We start from the raw sequence: 15841 nt of genomic DNA, 5'->3' as shown, positions 1-15841 counted from the left end.
CCAAGGATAAATTTGGAAATACTGAGGAAAATACGTTCATAAATAAACAGTAGTTTTCTCACACAGCTTTGGTACAAAATACGTCTACTACACGGAATTTAGAACTTATTCATGAATAAGTGTTCCTTTGTTCGGCATTTAATATCGTCTACATTGAGAATTATTTATGAAATTCGGGTTCATGAGCGACAGACTTCCTAAACTGTGAGTGCTACTAAACTACATCAATGGAGCATTTCACCTGCAGACCTGTAAAAGGCATGCGGCGCATTGTTCCACGCGATATCTGCGGAACACTAACTTCCTTTGCATGTTATTTACATTTAAAGTACACGGTCCAATACATCGTGACGAAAGCGAAGCCTGCCCGTATTCAACGTATTCCATTACTCAATATTCATGCGGTATTTCCGAAACGACACCACTAATACATCACTTTTGATCGCACATGTTGTATTCATACGCTTCATTAAAATATACAGCGTGAGCCCTGTGTTTTCCCTTCCGCGGTCACCTCTTAACGTGACACGGCGCTTTCACATAATGGCAGTTCACGATCAAGTGCGATCAGGAAACGGAGAAGATCGATAGAAATTTTTATGTCCAATGTTGTTGGTAAATCTCAACGTGGCTCTCCAATGAATATTTCCTGAGTTGTAATATTGTAAGACTGAAGAAATTGGAAGATGACAATTCTAAAGAGTTCCTTCGGGTGACGTGAGATTCTTCATGTAGCCGAAAAATAACTCAGGCTTATATACCAGCACACGTTTCTTTCTTAAGCGTATTTAGAACTTTCGTCAGTTACGTGACATTGAATTGTAGGTCATTTTATTTCACTTGGAGGGAAACTAAAAGCATAAACGAGTTCAAACATTAACTTCAGTTCTGCTGGTAAACTACACACTAAAACACAAACCATGTTAAGCCATATGATATACTTTGTGTAATATAGAAACGAAAGCTGCGATTTGAAGAAAGCTGCAATGTTGATTTTATCCAGCGGAGACAAAAATGTGATGGCTAAAAATTGATCAAAGATTTCGAAACAATGCGGGTGTCTAACAGAATAAATTGGAAACAATTATCCAAACACACATCGTTTCTATTAATGATATCATTTTCGTATAACAACGGTTCCTGTGTAATACACTGCGACAAAAAATTAAATAACAAACATTTTAGTCCAAAGCGAAGTAAGGATGAAGCTAGGATATTTTTTCACCACACAGGAGTTTTGACTGGTGTATAGATCGATTTGTTGCATTGTGACGTGTTGATCTTCGCTCTCGGTTTCAACCAAAGGTTACTATTTTTGAACGATGTTAAGCCATGTGATATATTTTGTGTAATATAGAAAACTGTGATTTGAAGAAAGCTGCAATGCTGATTTTATCCAGATGTTAATGGTACAGTGTTTACAACTGTACAGCTTGCTATACCAAAGTTATGGTATTCTCGTAATTTATTATAGTCCAGAAACAGATTTAGATTATCAACCATTTCACTATGTGGAAATAAACAGATAGAGATCGAAACAATTCACGTAGTTCATCTTAGCTGGAATGGAAAGAGCAGACAGGCCTCAGCGCTCCAAAATATGATTTTTAGTAACTTTCGTATTGTAAGGCATTGTAATTACTAAACTTCCTGACAGATAAAGCTGTGTCCACGACCAGAACTCGAGACAGGGGCCTTTGTCTTTCGCGGACTCACTGCCTGAGCTATCCAAACACGACTCACGTCTCGCCCTCATAGCCATTCTTTCGTGTACTTCCGTAACTCATCTGCTACCTTCCCAAACTATGAGGGCGAGCGGTGAGTCGTGCTTGGATAGCTCAGTCGGTAAAGTAATTGACTGCGAAAGTTAAAGGTCCCTGGTTCGAGTCGCCGTCTGGCATACATGTTTAACTGCCTGGAAGTTTCAGATCAGCGCGCGCTCCAATGCAGAGTGGACACTCCTTCTGGTAAGTGTAGTTATTATTTCTGTTGTTCATGGGATTTTGCTTGCATTTCACCGACTAATCCGCACAGAACAATTTACACAGTATAGAGAACTACCTCGATCTCTGGATGAGTCTTTCTGACTGCCTGTTTGACACATAATTTAGTTCACACGTGTTCTCGAATTTTAGTAAAGTGAAAGGTAATATACAACCAGAAATGAATCTGTTCACCAATGGGTATATACACCATTAGATACTGAAAACAGAAAATACACTCGGATCAATGAAAGATTTTGTTGCTGAAGCAGTACATGGTAATTTACCAAATGTGTAAAATAATTCTACAGAAAACTGTCAATGTTCTATCCTAATCAAAGTAGTCACAAATTAATTTGAACATCATATAGCATGGAAATAATATTAATTCACAGTTACTGACAGAAGAAATGTTGTTCATTGTGTATCTTTAATAAAATGTTAATAAAAGTTAGGAGGACGCTAACAGAAATATGCATACAACATTAAGTGGGGAAGTTTTTTCGACTGTCTAACATCAGTGCCGCTTTTCAATTTTATTTTTTGTTCTAATAGTCCAACTGCAATGTATTGAACCTCTTAGTAATACAGAAGCATTACGTAAATAATCTTGTCATGTTTAGAGCAAAGTTAATATCTGCAAAACATTATTATTTCGTACTATTAATCCGTTGCTTGAGAGAAAAATATTATTAGATCAGGAATCTGTTGGCATCAATTTTATATATTTTTAACACTGAAGCCAGTAAAAATGAGTAAGCACTATATTGTTTTCTTTTCGTAGAAATGTCAGATCGATAGCATTATTCTAATATCACATTTTTCGTTTTGTTTTAGGAGAAATACAGCACAAAGGATGAGGTACGTTGATAACCGTGTGAAAGTGTACACTTTCACTACACATAGCTGCTCTCCTTTTTTATATTTTTATACAAATGTGGAACATGAGAACCTCTTTCTCACATTATAAATATAGTTTTATTTTTATTGTGCCCCGTAGACTTTCATTTTAGAAGTATCATACATCCCATTTCGCTCTAGAAGAGTCACGGCCTATGCTACAACATAATGCCGTATGGAGTCATGTTTCCTACTCTGGAAGAATCTGTTGTGTGCACAGTTTCGCTCTCGCACAAGCTAGTATAGCGACAAATAGAAGTTAATTAGTTACTGTACTTGGACTCGCGTAACTGTGATTGCTGCATACAGGAACCGTGAGTATTGTGCAATTATCAATAAGATATTCGCGTTCTCGAACTGGTAGGTAGGCGTCAGTATTAGCATAACAAGAGTGTTGTGCCGCAGCCCCTGTATAAAGGGTGTCCCCAGGTGAAAGCGCGCGGCACGTGGCAGCTCTGCACAAACCGGTTGGCACTTGTCGGGGTTCGAAGCCAGTACACCTGCCCCGGAGACACCTCTACAAGGAAGCTGTGGACCCTCCAAGCGACGGCGCCCTTTTAAACCACAGACGTCTTTCCACTTCTGTTCCCTCTCTTCTCTGCTGGAGCGTTCTGTCGCCATTGATATCATTACATTTATGTCGTGGGCGACGCAAGGAAAGGGGCAAGAGATTTGTGATGTAACCTCTTGCGTAATTACCTGAAGCCACTTAAAATGCTACAATAACTCCAAATTAGTTTGGCCCAGCGAAGAGTTTAGCCCCACCTCATGGAACATTCTGAAATTAAATGCTGGTGGGAATCCGCGACTAGAATCCTAACCTTGGCCTTCCAAGGTGAACTATTGCTATCGCTTAATACCAGCGCATCTCTCGGCCCTAATGAAAACTTCTGTCTGCCAGCACTTGTAAGAGATAGAACACGGCGAAGAAGACAGCCTATGTCACAGGCTATTGGACGTGTAAAAATTATTATTGTTCAAAATTCTTGATAAATTAACGAGGCACTGTTCCTGGGAAGTATGGACAAAGACGCAGTTCCACGAGAAATTTGAGTCACGCCGCTGGACTTTCTCGGATGTTTCTGCCGAGCAATGGACAGTTTCATGCTAAAAGTAAAAAAAAATGTCCTCAAGTCTTCGTCCGACAACAACTGTAGTCTTCTATTAAGTTACATTACAGTGGACCATCCGCTTCAATATGAAAAACTCATAATGCTAACAAACCCCCGCAAACTGCATTTAAGTTAACTTGGCTGTGAATATCTGGAAATATACTAGCAATTTTCGTAAAATTTCCGCTGCTCTAACTAAAAAACGTGAGCTCTTAGTAGGTTGAAATTATTATAAAACGATAGGAGTGTATCTTGCTGAACATTTTGCCGGCCGAAGTGGCCGTGCGGTTCCGGCGCTGCCGTCTGGAACCGCGAGACCGCTACGGTCGCAGGTTCGAATCCTGCCTCGGGCATGGATGTGTGTGATGTCCTTAGGTTAGTTAGGTTTAACTAGTTCTATGTTCTAGGGGACTAATGACCTCAGCAGTTGAGTCCTATAGTGCTCAGAGCCATTTGAACATTCTGATATACATAAATCACGTAAGTTCTCACGTTGACTTTATTACAATTTTTTATGAATATCAGTAAATTACATTTTTAGATCCCTGTCCATATTTAGAATCTATGCACTGACCAACTATCGTACTTGGATGCCTGAAACTTTAAGCACAGATTAACAACATATCTATCTAAAAAGTAGACTACAATCACATCATTTCAGTTACATGTTTTTATTCTAGAAATGTTTACATCTGATAATGAAAATTAAGTTTGCTTTTTTTATGATTATTCTCTATGTATTTTCCTTCCTATTGCTGGTACGTTAGTGTCTGTAGGTCACTTTACTCCAAAATGTATCCTGAAATATCCCAAAAAATTACAGATCTCTAGCTAAAACAATTTTTTTGTGCATAAAATAAACACGTAAGCAAATTTAATTCTTGGGAAATTCATTTCAAAATTATATTTGATCTATGACTCATCTCCCTTGTTCCTAATACACCCCAGTTGCATAATCTTCTTCGATTAGATGTTCCTCAGTTTCTCTCTTGCTTTTCATGTTATTCTGCCGTCTTTCGTTGCCTCAAAGACTGACTATTCAGCTTTGGCCACTCTCATGTAATCAACTGCTGACAGTGACTGTCTTATATTAAGCCAGAATTTATTCCTAGTAATCCTAGAGCTTCACACCTACTGATTGCCCCTCCCCCATTAAAACAAATTTGAAACATAATAATAACTCTCGAGAATGACAAAATAGCAGCAACTCTAACTTCAGAAAAGTTTATAAGGGTGAAACGTCCCCTTAGAAAAATTACTGACACACAATATTTTTTTGGCGCAACGCAATCTGACTTTCAAAAATCCCTACAAATGAATGACCCTGACTAACATTAACCTATACGTTTCACAAATCACTTACCTCACAAAAATCTTGGTTACTCGAACTACTGCAATACAGCAGGCGCCACTACTGCCAGCTAAATAAAAGATTCAAACTACGGAAGGCACTAACTACTGATAGGCATAGTTAGCAAATGAAATATTTTCATTGAGAGCAAACAATGTATTTACCTTAATAGTGTTGAAAAATCATAATAGACATAGCAGTTCATGACATCCAGTCTTACAAATTTCTAAACTCCCCCATCTCTCTCCCCACATCCACCACTGCTGGCGGCTCACTCCAACTGCGCAACGCTACGCGCTGTTAACAGCCAACAGCCCAACACTACAATAGCGAATATTACAACAATGCCTCCCAGCCACAGACTGCACACAGCACAGCCAGTGATTTTCATACAGAACGCTACGTGGCGTTACCAATATAAAAACCTAGACAGCCTACTTACATAGCCCCCATGCTCCCCACAAAAAATTTTACCAATTGTTTTGGGCAGTGGCCAATACAGATATGAAGAAATTTTTCGTAATTACAATAACAAAGATATCAAATGCACACACTTATTGATACAATGTTGGTCAAAGGCTAAAATTTTCTGACAGTCCATAAAGACAGTCCTGATCGTTCATCACAGTAAAATAGCAGTGTTTTTCTCAATGTCTGAGCAGTAAAAGAAAATGCACATGGAAGTAGTAGATTTCCATGCAGTCTTGAAGAAGTAGTGTTGTCCTTCCAACGGAAAGACAGTGCTGACTCTCAACATGCAGACAAGTAATGGGTCATAACAGAGCAAACCCACAGCAGAGTCATTCGACGTTTTGAAGAATATTGGTAGGTAGGTCATCACACAGTAGACCCACTGTAGTCCTGGTAGAGATTACAGTATTGGTGGGCCACCAGAGGTGCAGACACACTGCAGTCCTTGTAGAAATAATGGTATTGGTGGGTCATCAATGATGCAGACCCACTGTAGTCCTTGTAGAGATGGCCAGCAGCCATCTGTTGTGACTGTGCAGGTGCACAATCACCATTGAAGAGTCTTGTGGATAATATAGCAAGTCCATAGCCACCACTTGTGCACTCACAAAGTTTTTGGAATTTTCCTTAGAACCAGCAATGCTGTTATCCAGTCCCCTGCTGAATTGTTAACACACATGCAAACACTAACAGTCCCTACTTCTCACATATTGTCCATATACTATGACCAACAGAAACGTGTGCAGTGAAATGTAACTTACAAGTTACTTAATCTGATGAACTGGTGTCCATTACAATTTTATAACATAAGAATACAATTACAAAGGTACAGAATACATCATTAAAGAACATAACAATACAGATAACATTTGTAGTAATAGGGGATTTACAAAAGAATAGAAAGAAACCTATACACCAGTGTTACAGGAATTATGACATGAGTACATACATAAAAGATCAGAATAACTTTCGAAATATCAAATTCACACATGAGCATTAAAACAAAACAGTACAAATAATGTTTAAACATCTTTACAAAGTGAATAACATGGTATTAGAAAAATTCTACAACATAACAACATCAGCTAAACACACAAAGACAGGAAAAACACAAATACACAAGGGAACACAAACATATAGTGGGATAACACAAGGAAAGGGCAGGGTTTCTTTTATTGCAGTATTTTGCAAACAAAACTTTCTTTACTTCTCGGAGATCTCCCTTCGTTCTTCACTATTTCCAAAAAGTCCTATCTATACCTGCTTTCTGTACTTTTTTCGTATGACTTCTCAATGCATTTCTTCCAATTCATCGCAACTCATTCTCTTATATAGTCTACCCCCTCTTAAGCTAACTTAAATCTACTGAGCTCAGATGCTAAACTAAGGGACGAGGCAATGCAGCAGCACAGAACAATTAACACAAACAGCAATGACAAAAAAAATGGAAATTGGCAAAGCAAGCTACAGTAAATCTAAATTACCTAGCAAATGCAACATTAGAACTAATATGAGCCAATGTGCAGCAACAAGAAAAATTAATCAGTAGTAAAACTAGCTTAACAGAGTAATACAAAGTGAAATTTAGTAGCACTATGCCTGGCAAACAGCAGCAGCAAAAGCAATAACTTATATCTAAACATGACAAAGCTCAAGCAGAAAAATAGTACACTAAAATGGCCATGTTTAAACCTATGTCACATTTTAATACTAGAGTGATGCATCACAATTTATTCTACAAAAGAAATTACCAAGTACTTTAAAACAAAATTATGTATACAGTCACTCTTATTAATCACTTCTTATTGTTCTTTCCTTTCCAAGTGCTACATTTTCGAAGAATGTGGATAATAAAAGTATTATTTAATAGATCTGTTGACAGAAAGTTTTCACATTAGCAAATGCATTTAATTTTATTTTATAAAACCAATGCTGCAACACAGCTGGAAAACAGATATCAAATGAAATAAGCAACTATGTACAAAGCATAAAAATATCATTCAATAGTCATGTGGCATTTCATAAGTTAGTAGAAATTCTCTCAATTCTCATGGAAAGACGCTTGTCATAATCAAGTGTGCAGATGTAAGTACCTTTCCAAGTAATGAGTGTGTCGTATTTGCGATGCTTTCTATAAAGGAATGTCAATAGCGAGGATAATGGCCTCCTTTTTTTTCTCCACTTAATGGCTTTCTTTTGTCAGACGACTACCTCTCAGCTGGGCGCCCAAAACGCATTATGTCAAGGTCACTTACCTTTCTTACTGAAATATTTACGACAGCAGTTTCTGCTACAGTGGCAATCTCATATAAAAAATTTCACAGGTCGAGAATTTGCGTTGCAAATGTGTAGAAACAAAATCCTATTGATATAACAGTGTCCAAAAAAAATTTTCGTCGGCATTGTAATGCATTCACGCATTTACATACATTTCATAATTCTAAAGTACGATTCTTGGTTTCCAACATCCTTTTCCAAAAAGCAGAGTCCCTAACCACTACTCATTATTCCTTACCTTATTATACATATACATATTCGTCAACACTTCTTCAATATTTCATCATAAGAAATACATAGCATAATCAAACTCCTCATATACGGTATCATCATCTTATTGATCATAAACATACCTTAACAGCATAATACACATCGTCGTCGTAATAATATCATAACATCTCAGTCAATTCTCAAAATCGTCGTAGCTTCCTCCAATAATTTCAAAACCTAAAAAAAATTCTCTGCTCATTTCAATAGTGTCATCTACCTCAAACTTACTTTAAAATCATGATCCCATACCAAATACATCATTTAGAGCTCTCATAGTGTCACAATGGTTCCGAAAAATATGAAGATTCACACACTACAGACAAAATACAATTTCATGAGTGTGAAGTTATCCAACTGTGTAATTGGGTAAATATCTGTCACTGACGTAGTAAAAAAAAAGTTAGTTTCTCTGTTAAATAATCAGATAGCTGTGTAATTCTGTGTTAGAGAAATATGGTACCGATGTGTAAAGTTGTATAAGCAAATACCATATTAGCTAGGGCTCCTTGTGCTTGCCAAACACATGGTACACAAAGTAAGCGTGTACCCCCCTGAGGATTAATGTAATTATACCCTCAGGTGTTACAGATTACAGCAATGGAATGAAATGTATCACGGAAAACTTTCTTTGTAATTCAAAAATCTTGAAAAAGAAATGGTTTAAGTACAAAATTAATCACTCAAATGCGTGTCCTGTAGCGCTAAATGTGCGTCTTGCTGTAAGATAATTCTGTGGAACTGTCGTAGTTATCGTCCTCTGTAAGGAAAGTTCTGCTGAAGTCAATGTACTTACCTCATCATAAACGAAAGTGAAATGCTTTGCGTATAGATACCGTAGTTATTATGTACCTTACCGTGAAAGTACTGTAATGTAACGTATTGTTGTGCTACGATAAAGGCTGTCTCATTGTAGCTATACCACAAAAGTTACTAATAAAACATGTTTTACTTTCCAGAATAATACATAAAACTGTGCAGACATGAAACAGAAACACCGCAAAAGCAACATTGTAAATTGTCACTCATTAGTAGTGTCATGATAAAATCGTGTAGCTGTCACATAAACTAACCACTGTGTCATCTGGTATCTCTCAGAAAGTACTTTAAATCCAGAATGTATTTTCAAGTAAACTAAAATGTTGCATTAAAATCTCATTAGCCGTGCCAGTATATGTTCTAAGTATGTAAGCCTGATAGTCGTTACGTAAGTGTGCAACTAACAAGCAAGAATGTACACACACAATAACACTGTGTCGTCTGTTCACAATAACAATGCATTCGTAATTTCTGTTTAAATAAGTTCTCTTTGTTCTTGACTGGATATTTAACTTCAAACATTGTTGCATGTTAACAGTTTCTTAAGTCTGACAAAGCATACTAGAAATGTGAAGTGAAAAATTTTATGGCAAAGACTAAGTTAAAAAGCAGATTATCTTTCAATAAACGGTTTTACATGTGAAATGTGGTGCAATCCTTTACTCTTCGTAGTACTCACAGTTTGATTTGAATGCAATTATCATGCGGTATACGTCGGTAAAGAATACTGGAATTTTTCTCAAGGTTAGCGTCTATGTTATTTTTCTCTGAGCCAGCCGGCGCACGAGGCTGCCTGCGGTGCAAGTCATTGTCTGTCTCTTTGTTGGCGCGCGTCGTTATTGGGATTAGGAGACCTAACTTCTACAAATTCACCTTGTCGAGAGTGCCCTGCTCTGTTTGAATCCCGCCAGTTCTGATGGAATTCAGGTCTGTCGTTTTGTCGGTAGTTTACATAGTTTCTTGTTTGACGGTCATGTGGTGGAGAATTTCTCCCGGAATCGTAACTGCGCGCTGAACTGTTGCGTCTGAAGTTATTCTGTCTCCCTTGATAAAAATTGTTTTTGTTCCCAAATTGTCTGTTTCTATGGTAATCTCTGTCATATTCATTACTACGGAAATGCCATCTTTTTCTGCAACTATTATTACTCTGCCAGTGGTTGTCATATGAGTGGTGTCTGTTTTGGTCACGATTTGCGTTGTAAGAATAGACTTGTCGTGTCCAGTTATTGTTTCTGTCGTCACGGAATTGTGACGGATGTGACCTGTAGTGATTGTTTTCCTGTTTTCGCATCCCGCGACTGTCTGTGTCAATTTCTAATTCTTGTAAGAGTCCCTGAAAAGCTTCAATGTCGTCTTTGCAACGTCCTGCCAAAATAATATTTCTTAAATGTTCAGGCAATTTCATTAAGCAAATGCGGATGAGTTCTCAAGGGCTGTATGGGTTTGAAAGATATTGATTCTTATGCAACATGTCTTCAAAATATTTGACAAGACTGGAAAATTCAGATTGTTCAAAGTGTTTCATCATCATGATGCTATGTTTTATTCAGTCTTGTGTAGCTTGAGACCAGTATGCTGAGAGGAAGGCATGATAAAATTCTCCTTCACTGTGGCAATCGTGAATGACCGATCGCATTCTTACAGCTGGTTCATTCTCTAAATAGCCACACATAAATTCCAATCTGTGCTCTAATGACCAGTTGGGAGGAAAACAGTGAGAGAATTGATGGAGCCATGCTTGTGGATGGATGTCGTTGCCAGAATTCTTAAATGTTTTGGATTTACTTGTAGTAATGAACAGCTTATAGTCAAAATCATCATGTCGGCGAGTCGCATGTCGGTCATTGTTACGTCGTTTCGGCGGTTCCATCTCAAAATTCGGTGTACTTTGCCAATTTCTTTCATAATTTCCGAAGTGCCCTGAGTTGTTATTTTGTGGCTGTTCCGTATTTCTATGTCCCTCTTCCCGTATTGGAGCGCGAATGGCCTCTAAAATATGTAATTCCTGTATTACCTGTGTCAACTGATCTTGTACTTCCTGAAGTTCTCTTTGGTGTTGCGTATTAATTTGATTCTGATTTTGTTTGAATTTCCTAATTTGTTCACACTCTTCTGTGTCATTAAAGACTACCGGTTTTGTGTCATTCAGATTATCATCTACCTTCGTAGATAAATTATTTAGCTGATCCGAAAGTTCAACTACTTTCTCTGATAATGAACTAATTTCCTCCATGTGTCTTTCTGAACCAATTTTCAGAGTATCTACTGTGTCCTTTAAGTTTTCCTGAGTTTTTGCAAGTTGCGTAACCGAATCGGTAGATGCAACTGAGCCAATTTTAGCTTGCAAGGTGTCGTGATTTTCATGAACTATAGTTTGCAGTTCCTTTATACCTGCTTCGTGATTCTGTAATGCATTTTCATGACGCGAAAAGATAGGTTGGAAATGCTCACAAATTTGTGTTGTTACGTCATTACAGACTTTTTGACATTTCGATTCGATTTTATGTAACTCAGTAGTTAAATCTTCACGAGTTTGTTCAAGTGTGGTGTCTAACCTTTGAATATTTTGTTCCATTGCGTCTAAATGTTGCTGTGTTTGTCTCTGGTGTTGTTCCATTGTGTCTAAATTTGTAAATTTTGAGTATCATAGGCTGTCTGCGATGTACAACAGTAAAAGTTTCTGTATCACGCTCGTATACAGGCTCTCGTTCCACCAGTTTAAAATAAATACATGAAATTATTTTGAGGGCAGTAAGTTCAACACAAAGTCACAATTACATGATAACAATATAAAAATTCGTTTTGTATACGGGAACGACCTAAGTAGTGAAACCTAGCCATCTGTATTTACCATTTAGATTGAAATCATACCAAAAGCTCAAGCTTTTTTGTGACGAGTGCAACTATTTTGAAATGTTGTGTAAAGCTTACTTTGAATGATTGTGGAACATTGACTTATATTGCCTGTTGTATCCTGCTCTTTCGGGATTCTGTTTATGCTCCTTTTTTTTGTAGCTATTTGCCTATCTTTCCATCTCTACCGTTTCCTGATTTAGACCTAAATTAAAATATTACTTTAACATTTAGTGAAACATTTATCACATGCTTAGTAAAAGACTGTTCAGTTCTATATGGGCGTAATTCTGACGGGGCTAACTCTCACAAATTCGATACTGAATCCAGTTCTTCTCTAAACCTAGTACCTAATGTACTTCTTGAAACAGAATATTTCTCACTCACTTCCCTGATTATTGTTTCAAGAAGTCTTACTTTTTCGCGGCTTCTTTCATGCTATTTTCATCCCATTTATGTCGCGACATCTCCATAATATCGTGTTAGAGGGAATAACGTAGAAATTTAAGTTTTTAAGATATCTGTTTCACTTGTTGCAACTGGAAATTGGTTTTTGGCATACAATCCAAGCGTATTTGTTTAACATTTCAGTTATTATTACTTGGGCTAGCTACTGTCACAGCCTGAAATACATAGAAATATATCAGTTTAACGATATAATAAAAATGCAACATTACTTACTTTCACACAAAATACGGAAGTCCAAAAGTGAAGTTCGTAGACCAAAAACTTCGTAGGGAATAGATAACTTGTTGCTACACGGAAAAGCACTGTTGTTTTGAGTCAGAATCGCGTTAGTGATCTTGTTCCTCTATAGATAACACTACAGTGGCGCTTTAGTACTTTTACTATTGCTATAGTTTAGAAATAGCACTTGTCCGATTCAATACTATCGTAATTTTTTCTATACGTCGTACTCTCCGCAAATTTACTTGCGGAGTATTGATGTCAATAAGAATGTAGATAGTCAGTTCCAACTAGGGTTATTAATTGAGTTCCAAATTTCTGAAACGAAACCAATTTTATTCTCTCCTCCCCTACCCAGGAAAAAATAACTAGGTCTTCTATGTGAGGGTATGACGGTAGTCGTTGTGAAAGGTAAAAGCTAGGAGCTTCCCAATTCTTTCAAGTTTGTTACTAGCAGATTCTCACTCACATTAAGTAACTGGAAAGCCAACAGCACGTGAACAGTAATCTAAGCACAGCCAAACACGGGTAATGTAAGTAATACTGTACGTTGGGAACTGTTCTGATGAAATAAATCTCTGCAATAAATTCCTTATGCGTCAAGCAGATACTGTAATTGGTAGGAATGTTCGAAACCATAGTATTTTCTTAAAATCACTAAAATACAGATACGATAATAGCCCATACCAGGTATTTTAAATCCGATGTTAATTGAAAGTAAAGAACAGAATCAAATTAAAATATGAGTCTTGCTACCTAATAGCGAAGCATTATATTGTCTGGCAGCCTCATTATGCAAAGACTGTATTTACTGAAGTGAGTACATTTTTATTAAAGCTAGGAAAATATGCTATGAAGAAATTATATTCCATACTTCACGAATAACCCACTAAAATACAATACGTATTGTCATATCCACGTATCTGACTATTTTCATTGAGAATGAGACTGATCTGTAAATCGCCCCACGTACAGCGTAATATCATTTTATTTCGCGATTCATACAGTGTCAATTACTGTTCTCATATCTGTCAAAATTCATTGTATTTCTTTCATTTTCTGTTTTTAACAACCACATCATTGCGGCAAAATCTCTGTAAGGCCAATGCGGAACCACTGTTGCTTCCCAGTTTTGCTCAAAATTTCGAGGCAGCCGTGTACGGATCTGGTTTGTAAATGTGTCATCTATTCTTAAAGACACACACAGTGCCTACTTTGTACAGCCGTATCTTGGTTTGTTTTATCATTGGAATGGCTTCACCATAGAAATAAACTACGCTGAAACTCAAAATGACGTAAAACACGAATTAATGTGTGCATTACTACCCACTTGGTCAGTCTTTGTTCTACCAGGTCTTAAACTTATTTGTTTTCTACAGCAACAGCAGAAAATAACTTCAGTCAGGTGTTTAATACCAGCAATAAGAGGAAACGTTTCAGTTGCCACATTCACGCGTTTTGTGACGAATGGTCGGCTACCCTAATTTTTCTTCTGAATTCAAGTTACAGTCTGTCTTTCTCTCTAAATAAAACTGATTTCAGTCGTTAATATTCGTATGACTTTGACATCCAGCGAATCTCGATTGTACGAAAGAAGCAGTACACGTTTCTCTCTCACCGTTTCTGGGACCTGTTGCTTCGGAAGGAGGAATATGGTGCTGCCTCATCACCTGCTTAGGAGGGCACCGTCGATTTGTGCGTCGGTCTTCAGCTGATTAAGCGTCTGCGTTACGCCTGTGTCCAGGAGTCATGAGTGCCCCCACTCCGGCACTGTACGTGGGCCGGCGTCTCCAAACATCACCTACGTCTAGCGACCCGAGCTCTGATAGAAATGAATACAACTAGCCTCTCTAATATTCTTTGTGTGGCCTGTAGGTCACATTTTGTTAATGTTTGCTTTCGAATATTTAATTATGGAAATTTGGTTCGGGCTTGAACAAACAACATTTCTTCTTCTTTAACAACCAAACATTTTTCGGTGAAGCTCCACTGTCGTCATTGGGTTGATTTATTTTCGTAGTATCACATATTGATGTTTATGAGCCTGTCCATCATTTCCAATACACCCAATATTTTACTTCCGCTTCTTCTCTCTTCTGTAAACTGTACTTTCTAACACGTCTCTTTTTGCCTTGGCGGAACTGGTGAATACCAGTAAGATTTCCCCTCCCCTCCCCCCCCCCCCCTCTTTAGAGAATCAGATTCCAACAAATATAACAGCTTCAAACGTCTGATCAGTTATAAATAGTTTAATGTTTTAAATATCTGACGTTGAGCGTATAAAACGTTTTTCGCTGCACAGGCAAAACTGTCATTATGTTAGCCGGCCGCAGTGGCCGAGCGGTTCTAGGCGCTTCAGTCCGGAACTGCGTGACTGCTGCGGTCACAGGTTCGAATCCTACCTCGGGCATGGATGTGTGTGATGTCCTTAGGTTAGTTAGGTTTAAGTAGTTCTAAGTTCTAGGGGACTGATGACCACAGATGTGAAGTCCCATAGTGCTCATCATGTTGGTTTCATTAAATTGTTGTTATCCACCCATAGGTGAATGAAAAATCAAAACCAAACTTGCTAAACGAGAGGAGTCACCACCCTTTATATATTCATCTAAGACCTTTCCTGTAAATAGAGCATAATGTAAAACTGTTTATTTCGGTCCAGATCGTATCAAAAGCAAGTTATAAAAGCATTATCATGAAATTGCATTAAGAATACAATTTTTTATGAGGGTCATTCAATAATTAAAGAGACAAATTGGTCTGGGAAAGAAACTGTTAGTATGGAATGTTTGGTACTTTTATGGCTTTAAGTTGGCATCACTGGGATGAACCCTGATCAGCTGATGTATCAACATTGTTTTGTTTATAACCTCAAAAATACGTTTCAAGATGGCGAGTCCGCTTGGAGCGTCCACATCAGTTATTCTTTTTTACTTGTTGAAGGCGAGAAACCAGTGAATATATACTGTAGAATGTCTAAAGTTTATTGTGAAAATTGTATGAATCGTGAAAATTTTTAGAAGTGGGAAGAGCAGTTCTAAAATCGTCGTGACTCAGTGACTGACGAACACTGTTCTGGCCAACCAGTTGCACTTTCAACTCCCTCACTTGAAAGTCAAATTGAT

General features: G+C 37.6%; 1 long non-coding RNA gene across 2 annotated transcripts in view; it reads left to right on the top strand.

Annotated features, from left to right (window-relative positions):
• LOC124596068 overlaps positions 1 to 15841 on the top strand; it is a 236909-nt gene that overhangs the window by 44930 nt on the left and 176138 nt on the right. For both annotated transcript variants that reach the window (XR_006978277.1, XR_006978276.1), the window contains exon 2: positions 2820 to 2843. This is a non-coding gene — a long non-coding RNA (uncharacterized LOC124596068). The remainder of the gene's footprint in view (positions 1 to 2819; positions 2844 to 15841) is intronic.

This window comes from Schistocerca americana, chromosome 2 (genome assembly GCF_021461395.2).
Source record: "Schistocerca americana isolate TAMUIC-IGC-003095 chromosome 2, iqSchAmer2.1, whole genome shotgun sequence".
In the NCBI taxonomy this organism is placed as follows: domain Eukaryota; kingdom Metazoa; phylum Arthropoda; class Insecta; order Orthoptera; family Acrididae; genus Schistocerca; species Schistocerca americana.
Note: the sequence above shows the minus strand (reverse complement) of the source record. Positions and strands in the feature narration are given on the sequence as shown.